This window comes from Humulus lupulus, chromosome 3, assembly GCF_963169125.1.
Source record: "Humulus lupulus chromosome 3, drHumLupu1.1, whole genome shotgun sequence".
Lineage (NCBI taxonomy): Eukaryota > Viridiplantae > Streptophyta > Magnoliopsida > Rosales > Cannabaceae > Humulus > Humulus lupulus.
This window is the reverse complement of record NC_084795.1, coordinates 147,846,836-147,860,803: the sequence shown is the minus strand read 5'-3', so window position 1 is coordinate 147,860,803 and position 13,968 is coordinate 147,846,836.

Genomic DNA, 13,968 nt, shown 5'->3' with positions numbered 1-13,968 from the left:
TCCGGGAATGGAAAGGCTATCCAAGTTGAGAGGGAACTCAGCTCATCCTCGGACGACGAGGATGAGTTCCTCGATCAAATCCTCAACGCAGGTAACACATGTCTAGTGACCATAGGAATATTTTTACTAACTTGGTGATTCGAGAGTAACAAAATTGTAGTATATACTCATGTATATTTTATTATGTTTATATCTCTAACAACTTTGTGCTTTCCTCTTTTGCAGACCCAGACATGTTCAGACAGTGCGTTGCTTCTGCTCCAAAGAGGAAAGCCGGTGATGGAAGTGGCTCCATGCCCCCGAGGAAGATTCTGAAGGTATTACCGCCCAGCCAAGGGAGACAACCCGAGGGACCGACTACACTCCCGCCGCTGACTCCCTCTTCGCTTCCTCCCTCTGCGAGCTTAACTCCTACCCGCCTGGCTAGCTCGAGTGAGGTCCTCCGTGCTGCTAGTAACCTAGGAAAAGGACTACTTAAGTAGATCGACCATGACGCTTCAATGCTCCAAAGCTTCGAATCCTTCCCTCGGCTTAGCGTTGAAGTCATCCTAAGAAGAGGGCTTGCTCAACTGATGAAGGTAGGTATTTTGTCTTAAGACAATTTGTTATTAATATTTTTGCTTGTAATAACCTCTTGTCTTTCATGCAGTCACTTGTCACCATCAGTCATGCTCAGCTCCGAACGGTTGATTACAAGGAGTTGATCAAGGTACTAAATGATCAACTGGTGGAGGCCCAAGGTAAAGTAGAGACATTAACGGCTTCAGAAAAAGACTCCAAATCCAAGTTGGAGCAGGCAGAGAAAACCGTAGCTGAACGGGATGAGTCTCTTAGGAAACTTTCTGATGAGAATCAGCAGCAGGTTCAAAACAACAATTCCTTGACAGCCCAACTGGAGAAGCTGTCCCTCGAGAACAAGGAGTTAGCTCGGGATAATGGGAGACTGATCAGCGAAAATGAAGAGTTGAAACAAGAAAAGGAGTTTGATTTAATTCGCTACGAGGAGGCTAGCTTTGACTACTTTTATCAGGTCTGGAAGCTGAATAAACCTCTCAAGCTCGATTTTTTCACCAAAGAGGTCCAAGCAGAGGAGCTTGCTAGATGCGAAGCAAGGGCTACTGAAGAAGCTGCCAATCCTCCTGGACCTGCACCCGCCTCCTCTACCTTATCGTTCCGAGCAAGAGGAGCAGCTGAAGCTGAGGAGGGGGTTGATCAACCCACCAGAGAAGCAAGCTAGTGACTCCTTACCCTGCTAGAGCACATCTACATGATTAGTTGTAGCCTTACTAGTTTTTATCATAGTTTACTTTATTTTGTATACTCTTGCTCGGATGAGTGAGCTATCTTGACACTTAGCACTTTAGTTTTTTCTTTTTTGACTAACTCCAAACTTTTAAGTCTTTATTTTGAATAGTAAAGTTCCTAGATGCCTTAAATTTCACATGAGTATTTAGTTTTCTAACTTAGAAATTCTAACCATTCCATAAGTCCATACTAAATATACTTCCTCATGCTCTTATTGCTCTAACCTTTTATGAGCATAGATTTTATCATTACACGAATATCTGTTTCTAACTTAAAATTTTAAAAATTCTAAGTTACTTAAGCTTTGTTAAACAAGTTAGCTTAATGGCCTTTTTAGACTTCCAAACTTACAAGTCAGCCCAAAAATAGATATATTTGCTCGTGCTCTTATTTCCTGTGTTGAAGTACAAACCAGTATACCCTATGTGCCCCCCAAGTGATTGAGGGTTGATAAATCCTTGATCACTTGCTACTTGATCGAATTTGTCCGAGTAGTCACTACTCGTGAAACACAAAATATACGAACATATTTCAGCAGTTGACCACCACAAAAACATTATTTAAACGTTGGTCACTCATATCATGATACTGACCAGTTGAACACTGTCCGGTATATATTTACACTTAGTTTTTAGAAGACCTGTTTTGTTTAAATCATTATGACAGTTGAACACTGCCAAGCAAGAATAATCAACACATATGCAAAATTTGTAGCAAGATTCGACCACGCTGCGCGTGGTCTCTTTTATTACTCGTATTCATAAGTGACAAAACGTGTCTAACAACGAGTTCCAAACAAAATAACATTGTTCAAAATAATGTGACTAGGTAGAAATAACCAGTTCACAAACAAAAACTTAAATAACAAGTTAAGCACTTGATACAAAGATACTACTCTGCAAGCAGTATTTATTGATAATATTTTCTCAAGTGCTCGCCATTCCAGTAGTTCCTGATCAGCTCTCCATTCAACCGAGCAAGCTTGTAGGTGCCGGGTGGCAAGACTTGCTCAATTTGATACGGTCCTTCCCAGTTTGGTCCTAGCACACCAGCTGCTGAGTCTCTTACAAACACCTTTCTGAGGACCAAATCTCCGACCTGGAACTTTCAATCTCGCACTCTGGAGTTGAAGTAGCGCGCCACTTTTTGCTGATGAGTAGCAACTCTGAGGCTTGCCTCCTCTCTTCTCTCTTCGAGGAAGTCCAATGATTCTGCTAACAACTGATGGTTCTCCTCTTGGTTGTACATGGTCCTTCTATGAGATGGTGGGTCTATCTCCACAGGTAGCATGGCCTCATACCCATATGCCAAAGAGAATGGGGTATGTCCGGTTGCCGTCCGAGCAGTAGTCCTATATGACCAAAGGACCTCTAGTAACTCTTCTGCCCAAGCACCCTTAGCTTGCTCCGGGCGCTTTTTCAGAGTGTCCTTCAATGTTTTGTTTACCGCTTCAACCTGCCCATTGGCTTGAGGATGGGCTACTGAGGAGAAACTTTTGGTGATGCCATGCTGAGTGCAAAAATCGGTAAATATGTTGCTGTCAAATTGGGTGCCATTGTCAGACACTATCTTCTTAGGCAGACCATAGCGACATATTATGTTCTTAACCACAAAGTCCAATACTTTCTTCGATGTGATCGTGGCTAATGGCTCGGCCTCAGTCCACTTAGTAAAATAATCTACCGCGACCACTGCAAACTGCACTCCTCCTTTTCCTTTGGGCAACTTCCCGATCAGATCAATACCCCACACTGCAAAAGGCCATGGACTTTTCATTTGCTTCAAGACATTTGGGGGTGCTCTGGGCACTTTAGAAAATCTTTGGCATTTGTCACACCTCCTCAAGTATTCCATAGAGTCCTCGTTCATGGTAGGCCAGAAAAATCCTTGCCTCAAGATCTTTTTAGATAGACTCTACCCCCCAGCATGATCTCCACAAAACCCCTCATGCACCTCAGCTAATAAGTTCTTTGACTGGTCGGGCGTTATGCACCTGAGTAGAGGTAGGGAACACCCTCTCCTATACAATACTCCATCCACCATGGTGTATCTAGCAGCTTGCCTCATAACCTTCCTTGCTTCATTACGACCATCTGGGAGGGTCCCTTGCTCAAGGTAAGCAATGATGGGAGTCATCCAGGTGTCGGCTATCGTGATCGGCATGGCCTCTTGTTTATCAATGCTCGGCTCCGCCAAGTATTCTACCAGTACTATATTTAGAGTTTCGGCATCTTTTGCACTAGCAAGCTTTGCTAGAGCATCTGCATTAAATTCTGCTCCCGTGGTACTAGCTTGATGGTATACTCCTCGAACTGGGCTAGCAAAGCTTTGGTTTTGTTTAAGTATGCCACCATGCGTAGGCCCCTTGCCTGGTATTCCCTCAATACTTGATAGACCACCAATTGGGAATCACTATTTATCTCTACCGACCGGGCACGTACATCTCTAGCCAGTCACAAGCCTGCTAAGAGAGCCTCATACTCTGCCTCATTGTTAGAAGCATTAAATCCGAATCTTAGTGCACAATGAATTCGGTGCTTCTCTGGTGTGACTAGTATAATCCCAGCTCCTGAATGGTGCTCATTCGACGACCCATCAACAAAAAGTTGCCAAGTAGGAATTTCTTCTTTTTGCCCAGTAACACTCTCTTGCTGGTCGGGAACATCAGCGATTCCGGTACATTCAGCGATGAAATCTACCAAATCTTGACCTTTAATAGCAGTCCTCGGTTGGTACTTGATTTCAAATTGGCCTAGCTCAACTGCCCATTTAAGTAGCCGACCAGACGACTCCGGCTTCTGTAAAACTTGGCGTAGAGGCTGGTCAGTAAGGACCTTAATGGGGTGTGCTTGGAAGTATGGCTGCAATTTTCATGATGCAAGTACCAAGCAGTAAGCCAACTTCTCGATCATGGGATACCGGGACTCCGCTCCTATCAATCGCTTGCTAACATAATATACCGGGTGCTGCACCTTATCCTCCTCACGTACTAAGGCAGCACTAACAGCGTGCTCCGTGACTGTTAGGTACATAAATAGGACTTCTCCATCAACTGGCTTGGAAAGAACAGGAGGTGGGCCAAATGCTCCTTTATCGCCAGGAAAGCTTGTTCACACTCTGCGGTCCACTCAAACTTCTTGCCTCCTTTAAGCAGGTTAAAAAATGGGACGCACTTGTCCGTTGATTTCGAAACGAACCTGCTTAGAGCCGCAATCCGCCCAGTCAAGCTGTGCACATCCTTTATTCGTGTAGGAGACTTCATCTCTATGAGAGCCTTGATCTTCTCTGGTTTGCCTCTATTCCTCGGGAGTTAACAATAAACCCAAGGAATTTTCCAGAACCCACTCTAAATGAACACTTGAGGGGGTTTAACTTCATGTTATACTTCCTCAATATTGCAAAGCACTCCTCTAAGTCTCGCACGTGCCCCCCAACTTCCTTTGACTTCACCAGCATATCATCTACGTATACCTCCATGCTCTTGCCGATTAAGTCTCGAAACATACCATTCACCAAACGCTGATAGGTAGCTCCTACGTTCTTCAATCCGAAGGGCATGACCTTATAGCAGTATAGCCCTATATCTGTTCGGAAGCTGGTATGCTCTTCATCAGGAGGATGCATGCTGATCTGGTTGTACCCTGAATACGCATCCATGAAGGACAAGGTCTCGTGACCAGAGGTTGCATCTACCAACTGGTCTATTCTCGGTAAAGGAAAGCAATCCTTCGGGCACGCTTTGTTTAGATCAGTAAAATCTACACAAGTCCTCCACTTTCCATTGGGTTTGGGCACTGTTATCCAGATTTCCGGATGGCGTTTAGATTGATGTCCTCGGGGAAGCAGAATTATTGATGTCTTTCACGGTAGGTGACCAGAGCTCGCGGATGGACAGAAAGGCTTCGCCTCTCCCGTTTAGTGTCCGGATTACTCTTCCAAGCAAACACGACACAGAAAACTCGTCAACTCTCCCGGACTCCCGAAGGGGTATCCTTCGGTGAAGCCCCTTCCAGGAGAAGCTCTTCGAGTGGTTTCCGCGGAAACAGTTCCGTGCCTCGCACGAAACAAAACCAAGCAGTCGAGTCATGGAGGAGGCGTATTTGGAATGATATCCACCTGACACAGGATCCCGCCTGACACGCCCGTCAGGTCAAAGCCGCACACATCCCAGCACGCCTAAGGGTACCTTTTCGCCTACTGTTCCGCTGACAACTTGGAAAAGACGGCTAACTTTGTGTGTTCCCCATACTTTCACGTAAATATACCCACATAGAGTCTTGTAGCCATGCTACTACAGTAATTGTATCCCCTATTTATGGCTGGTGTAATTAAGACTCAGGTACGTAGAGAAAAACCCTAATCCAAAACCCTAGCTATAAAGACCCCTTCATTTTACAAGAAGAGGGACGGCCAACAGATCACATAGCAAAAACTCTACAAAAATCTCTCTAGCTTCATCTTCTTCAAGAGAACCCGAGAGAAACACTGTGAGTGTGTGAAGTTCTTGTACACCAGCCATCTTACTGTAGTCCTTTCCAAGTATAATAACATCGACTCGTGGACTAGGGCTTGTTAACGCCTGAACCACGTAAAAACACTGTTTGTTTAGTTATATTTCAGCACTTCTACAGTCCTTATCTTTTTATTATTCTGTTTGTATTCGTTTCCGAAAAACTCGGTAAACAGGCACCAACACTGGGTTTGAAACCCAAGTTGGGTAGTATGCCTCTCTAATAAACCCATTCTCCTTCAATCGCTCTACCTCCTCCTTAAGAGCCTTTGCTCGATCCTTGTCAAGCAATCTCCTCTTCTGCTGCACTGCTGGATATCTTTCATCCACGTTGAGCATGTGGCTGATCACAGTTGGTGAGATACCCACCATATCCTTGTGAGACCAGGCGAAGACATCTTGATTCCTTCACAAGAATTCTATCAGCTATGCTCTCACCTCAGCTTTTAACTTCTTTCCAATCTTGACCCCTCTCGTCGGGTCATTCTCATCTATAGGGACCTCCTCTAACTCTTCGGACGGTCCCACATCACTCTCATAATCCCCAAAGCGAGGATCAAAATCTCTTCCCTCGCTTTGGGCAACGCCCTATTTGGTGACTTCACCACCGGATGAGGTCTTCTGCTCTTTCAAACTAGGAGTGCTCTCCTGGCCACACTCCTCTAACATCTCTTCATCGTTTACTACTACAAGACTCTGGTCTACATCCATCTCATCCACCTCCTCTCTCTCAACACATACAATCATGTTGTTCTCCTTGGCACCTTTCTTCGCCTTAGCTACCGAGGCATTGTAGCACTCTCTAGCCTCCCTTTGGTCTCCTTGGACACAGCCTATGCCAGCGCTGGTCGGGAACTTCATGGATAGGTGCCAAATTGTAACTACCGCATGCAAGTTGGTGAGTAGTGGTCGACCAATAACCACATTGTAGGCAGACGGGCAGCCAACTATCAAAAACTCAGTCATCACGGTTTCATGCTTGGGGGCTTCCCCCGTCGTGACTGGTAACTTGATTGTCCCAACTGGTGACAATCCTTCTCCAGTAAACCCATAAATGATGTGAGAGCATGGCTTCAAGTCATTGATAGATAGCTTCATTTTTTCAAAGGAGGACTTGTAAATAATGTTTACGGAGCTTCCTGTATCGACCAGACATCTTTTCACCTTCATATTAGCTATTTGGACTGTCACAACAAGAGGGTCATTGTGAGGATACCTCACATGTTTAGCATCTTCTTCAGTGAAAGTGAGGGACTCACTTTCATATCTTGGGTTTTTTGGTGGTCGCTCCTCCACCGTCATAACCTCGGAGGTGGATGCCGCACCTAACTCATGACGAAGGGTGCGAGCATACCTCTCCCTCACCTTGTTGCTATCTCCAGCAAGATGTGGTCCTCCACATATAGTATCTAATGTGAAGTCCACAGGTTCAGGTTGCAAAGGTGGGGACCGTTGCCGCTTGAACCCAGGATTATTGTTGCTCCCCTCTCCTTGGGTCTTCTCTGCTCGGTACTTTTTTAGCTTCCCCGACCAGAGGAGAAACTCTATCTCATCTTTAAGGTGATTACACTCATTCGTGTCGTGACCATAGTCTCCATGGAAACGACAGAACTTGTTCATATCCCTCTTACTCATCTCCTTCTTGATTGGTGGGGGTTTCCGGTAAGGGACCTCCTGATGACTGGCTAGATAGATCTCCGCCCGGGTCGCCGAAAGAGTGGTGTAGTTGGTGAATCGAGGTTCATACTCTGTTGGCTTGTCGTTTGATCCTGACTTGGCCTTTTTCTCATTGCGGCGGTCAGACCCGTTATTCCCACGTTTCTTACTACCACCTTGATCATTTCCGCTATCCTTCGGAGTATCACCTGACCCACTTGGATTGTTCAACCCATTCTCTCCCTTCTCAATAGCATCATCCAACTTCATGTAATTGTCTGCCCGGTCTAAAAACTGTTGTAAAGTTGAAATTGGATGGCGATGGATGCTGTCCCACAAAGGACTTCGATAGATAATACCGGAAGAGATCGCCACCATCTTCCCCTCATCTCCAACTGCGGTAGCTCGGTTAGATTCTCTCATGAACCTTTGAATGTAATTCTTGAGAGACTCATCTTTACCCTGCCTAATATCCTCCAAGTGGTTGGCATAAACAGGAGGGGTTCGGGCAGTACTGAACTGCCTGCAGAACTCCTTCCTAAAGTTCTCCCAAGAGGTGATGGAGTCTGGTTTGAACTTCCAGTACCACTCCTGGGCAGTGTCTGACAATGTGGTGGGGAAGACTCTGTAGCGGTAGTCATCACTCACCCCAATCAGCTCCATCTGATCTTCAAACTTCCCAACGTGTCTTACCGGGTCTGCCTTTTCTGTATAAACTGGCAATACCGGTGCTTTGTATTTCTTTGGTGGTTGAGCTGCTCTAATTCGAGCACAAAAAGGGCTACCACTCCTGTGGTCTACCGAATCAATAGCTGGTTGTTTTGACAAACTCTAGACTGTCGCTGTCAAGGCATCAAGCTGGGCTTGGATGCCTGGGGCCACTGCTGGGGACTCACTCTCGGGACCGCCTGGTCGGGCACTCCTATCCGGCACACCATCGTCGAGTATTTCTACTCGACTGGTAGGACGGATTGGCTCCTGCCCTTTGAACGGGATGGTCCTCCTTCTATCATCAATGACGTCCCTCAGGTCCTTCTGAGCAGTGTTCTTTCCCAACCGGTTGAACACCGTACTCTGAGCCTTCTCGGAAGGTCTGCTAGGTGGAGCGTGCTCCTTGCCATTACGCTGGTTGGGATGCCGTGGTGGCTTTCCTATTTGAGCTGGTTGATCCTCTCCTCCTCGTCGGTTATTATTCTTCTCCTTCGACTGGTTGGTGTGGTGACTGTCAGCTTCATCACGCCCATATCCATCTTTGAAGTGGGAAGTCTCTTGGCCACGAGGAGCTCGATTGTGCTCCTACTCAGAAGGTGTTTTCTTACTACCTGACCTATGACTCCCTGACCTGGAAGTCTCTGATCGGTGGCTCTTTGAGGGGGTCTTAGAGTTCCCCCTTTGGGTTTAGGCAGTGTGCGATCGGACTCCCTCCTCCTCATGACCAAGTGGGATACCACCACCCCTCCCTGGTCTATCAGTTTTCTTATGACCAGCTTATGTGGTCCTTGCCTCTGGGGTGGGTGCCACCCCAGGTGCAGCCTGAGCATTGGCTCTGGTCAGTTGCATAGCTGCCTCCAGAGCAAGTGCAGCTTCGCGATGTCGCCTGTCGGCCTCCTCCTGCTGTCGACGGATCTCCTCGCTCCTAGCGTCCATCTCCCGTTTCTGCCTGGCCATTTCCTCAGCAAAGGCCTCTTGCCTAGCATTGAACTGAGCTAGCTCCTCCTGGAATGCGCTCATGGTCTCCTGGAGCTCTTCAACTTCTGGAGCTACATCCTCAAGCACAACTCTAGGCTCAGTCTCACGATCTTGAACGCTGGGACCCTCTGATCTAGCATGCTCCTTAGAGGTGCTTGCCCTCTTGGAGGCCGCATTAGTGTTCTTAGGCGCCATATAGCTTCAGGGACTGTCTGTCCTTCTCTTCAAGCTCTCAATGAAAGCACCAAAATGTTGACTGTGTTTTTAGCCAACGACGTGAGAACGTCAATAACGACAAGCCTTCAAGAGAATGTAAACGACAACAGACAGTTTAATCAATGAAAGTAAATAACACAAGAGATTTTATAGTGGTTCAGCCCCGATCAGTCGGTAATAGCCTAATCCACTTAGAGATTTTATTATTTTATTCACACTCAAGATCAGATGAACCCGTGTCAACTGAGTTTCTTAAGTGTAAAAATTCCAGAATACAAAAAAGGGTTCTCTCAAGAAAAACACACTTTCTCTCTCTAGAACTCAGACTAATTCTCAATTTGCCAAAAGTCCTTTTACGATCCCATCAACCTTCTATTTATAGGCTTGGGATCCTCAACTGATATCCCCTTCAGATAGGGATATTTTTATTATTCATCTTATATTTAAATTACAAGAAATATTTAAAATACAACAGATTCCTCAATTTGAGTGAGGAATGAGAGATTCCCGCGGTGCCCAGACCGATTCTTACTGAAGTAGTTTCCGGGAATTTGACGTAGTCTAGTTCGTTTGTTGATGATTATCGTCTTCTGACCAAGGTCCGAGCCACATGCATTGGCCCTCCTCGGACATGGTCCGAGCCAACCTCTTTGAGCATACCTTTCACTAAGGTCCGAGCCAAGTAATTTGGCTCCTCGGACTAGGGTCCGATCGGACCTATTTTTGCCTTCTCCTCGGACTAGGGTCCGAGGCAATCACCCTTGCCTCTCCTCGGACTTGGTCCGAGCCAACCATCTTGGAAGCTCACCTCGGACATGTCTGAGCCAAACATCTTGGAAGCTCACCTTGGATAGGTCCGAGCCAAGCACTTGGTTCCTCCAACTAAGGTCTGATCGGACCTTTTGTGGCCTCTCCTTGGCCAAAATCTAAGTCCATCCCTTGGCATGCATGGGACCTCTCCTCGGACTTGGTCCGAGGCAACCACCTAGGAAGCTCACCTCGGACATGGTCCGAGCCAAGCATCTAGGGGCTCCTCAAGCTAAGGTCCGATCGGACCTGCTGCTTATTTCCCTGGATCCAAAGTCCAAACCCATCTTTTAAGCTCCTTGGACTTGGGTTTGAACCAAACACTTGGGCTCCTTGGACTGGGGTCCGAGCCAAGCACACCTTACCCCAAGTATTCTCCTCAGGTGTATTTGACTTAACTATGGCATCTCTCAAGCAGTCCAAATTTTTCACTGATGCATTGGGCTACTGCTAAGCCAGATCACCCAACTAATCCATGCCAGGTGTCAATTTTACTGCCACATCATCCTTTTCAATTTTTGGGATAACACTCATAAACAGTCATATCGTGATATCAAATCATATCTGGCATGCCTAGCACACATAGCTTTATTCAAGCATGCAAATGAATTCAAACGATGCTGGGGGTATCCAGGATAAGAAATCATGCCCTTCTGATTGGAGGACTATCAAATCAGTCCTAAGCAGATGAGTGTTTCAACACTTGAGGTTCTGGTAAACCATACTGAGTGACCAACAGGCAAGTCACTACGGGCTCAGCACCTGAAGCCATGCATATGATGATCAAAATGATCATACAGAGCTCATAGCTCTTATCAGATGAGTGAATATCAGTTTGAGGTCCTGTTAAACCATACTGAGTGACTGCCAAACAAGTCACTAGGACCTCAGTGCCCATAGCCGTGTAACGACACCGTTACCTGGGCTTTCCTGCAATGGCTCTTATCAGATGAGTGACTGACAAGCACGTCGCTGTGGGGCCGGTGCCCGTAGCCATGTAACCTAACAGTCACGAGGCTCGCTGGCCCTGGCTCTAAATGACTAGCCTTTTGCTAGACAAGCGCTTTTTAATATTCATCAAACTTAAGTTCAGCCCGGCATTAATGCTCATTTGAGTCATTCAATGCAGAAAGTCGATTAGATCTAATCTTTGTTGGCTTGCGTGAAACACGCTAAGGTCGTCCTGACTAATGAGTCAGCGCTATGTCACCAGTGTCCAGTACCACTGCCGAACCTGACTAATGAGCCACAACTTCACAGTTGATACTAACACCTTTGCCAATTCTGACTAATGAGTCAGTACCATGCACAAGTAAGCATTGCTACCAAACATATATCATATGTCACACATCCAAAGATGAGGCATTCAACATGCTTACTTAACAATTGCGAGCATAATAATGATCATGCACAAACACAGAGACTCAAGCTCTGACCAATCTCATATTCATCATTCATGGCATGCCCTAATCACATGTTTCCCATGCATCACATGCATCACACTTAATCATCCAGCATGCCTCAATAATAATCATATGCAAATGAGCAAGATTGCTAAGCATTCATTATGCTATCAATGTTTACATTTAAACATCCAACATGCATCAATAATAACCATGCATGTCACACATGGGGTGCAGTTTTCTTACCTTCGGTCCAAGCACAGGTTACCAACAAATGAGCCACAAGCACGATCCCGATTCCAAGCCTCTAGTGATAACCTAGTCACAACCACAAATGGTGACCCAATGAGTTCAAGTTCTAAAACCAATCCTTGAACTAAAACTTACCCTCTAAGACATCAATCCTCACTAATTCGGGTAGTAGGAATGATCCTGAGGCCTAAAACCACGTTCCCAGGGTCAAAACACACAAACGGGCTTGAAAGCTTGCCTGAGACGCGGCCCTGGAACCTTGAGCCACAACCCCCAGCACAACCTGAAACAAGCGCTGCGGCGCCCAGCAAGAACAGAACAAGGCACCTGCTTCATCGAGCAAGGGCCGCGACGCCCAAGAACAAGGCTGCGGCCCAACTTCGGGCAGCCATTTTCCTTCGTTTTTAACCTTTTAAAACCTCCCAAAAACATGTCTAAACATTCCCAAATCATCAAATCAAAGTTCCCAAACTTCCCAATGGTCCAAAACCACCAAAACCTGAAGCTCAAACAAACTAAAAACTCAACGACTTACAAAATCCAATTCAAGCTTAAAAACTTAAAACTTAAACTTGAATTACCTCTGATTGAGTTGTTTCCAACTAAATCCTCCAGCTAATAAGCTTCTAGTTTTCCTTAGGATTTCTATGCCTCGATCCTCGCTTGAATCCGAGTCCTAGAACTCAAGATACCTTCAAAAACGCGATCGGGAAACGAAAAGGGAACTTTTAGGGAGAGAGAACGTACAGAACGTTCTTTTTATTTTCTTAAAAGGTTACTTCAAGCTTCAGTAGCTTCCAATAAAACCTAGTGCTCGGGGTCCCGAAAACACCCCCGGGGACATTATAGTCAAAACTTCCAGAATTTCCCCCTGATCTTACTAACTCCCAATTTATCACCAAATATTAATTCTCATTACCCAATAACCCGATAATGCTTTAAATACCCCTTGACTTACTCCAAGTCAAGCTTAAATCCCGTTGTGACTTTCCCACTAGCTTACCTCCTAGGATCGTCTTGTGCTGGGTAACCCTGGCATAACCAAATAATAACAAAGCACCACGCCCATTTCACATATATGCCAAAAATGCCCGAAATGGCCAAAATATGAAAATCACCCAATTAATCACAAATGGGTTCACATGCACATTTAATACACCTAAACATGCATATTATCATTAAATAGCATAATAAAGCAATTATGGCCCTCCCGGCCTCCTAATCAAGGTCCTAAACCTTATTAGGAAATTTGGGGCATTACACCCGAGGATATGATGACCCCTCTCCCACCGAGGAGCTTGGGGGCGCTCCTAACCTTAGCGCAGACCAGGCAATGTCTGTCAATCCCACGTGAGATGAAGGAACAAATTAAACAATTAGTGTACATTCTACACAATAGGGTAAAGCAATAACATAAGCTACTCGAAGGCCCACCATGAGTTGAGCCTCAATGCAAACAGTGAGGGTGTATTATCCTACTCCCGACCTCACAACTAATGTTGGTACCATATTGGCAAAACTAGCTCAAGTTGAAAGACGTCGCTCGATCTAGAGGTACGAAGCCCCGAAAAGTTGACTGCCTCCTCAGGTGGGGGAGATACACATCTATTAAATTTATATAATCCTGGAATTCTTCCCTAGTCCAGCGCCAATGTGAAATTTGACCACAATGGAGGAGGACCGGAGAAGCCCAAACGTGCTCGAGACTTATCCTATCACCTACTCGGGAAGCGTAAGACAGGGTGAGAGGTGATTTACCTGAGTCAAAGTGGGAAGCTTCCATCCCTATTTGAAGCTCTTCCTCAAGCTCCCGATCCTCTTATGCCTCTCGGGTCTCCTCTGCAGCACGCACGTTCACCAGCCTCTCCTCCACAAGTTGTTTCTGTAATGCCCTCTTGTCCAACTCGTTTATGTAGCTGATGTGACGGGATGCCAACTCCCGAGACTTTTTGGACTAGCAGTACTTGGTTAGCTCCATGTTGCTGATTCGTTGTTCTACGCTGAGAAGTCCAGGCGCCCAGGTCTTTGACGCTATGATGCACCTTCTCAGACTCCCGACAGAGACGAATGAGGCACTTGTCTCTGACCGAATAATATCTCATGATCGCCTTAATGGCATTGAGGTGTCGA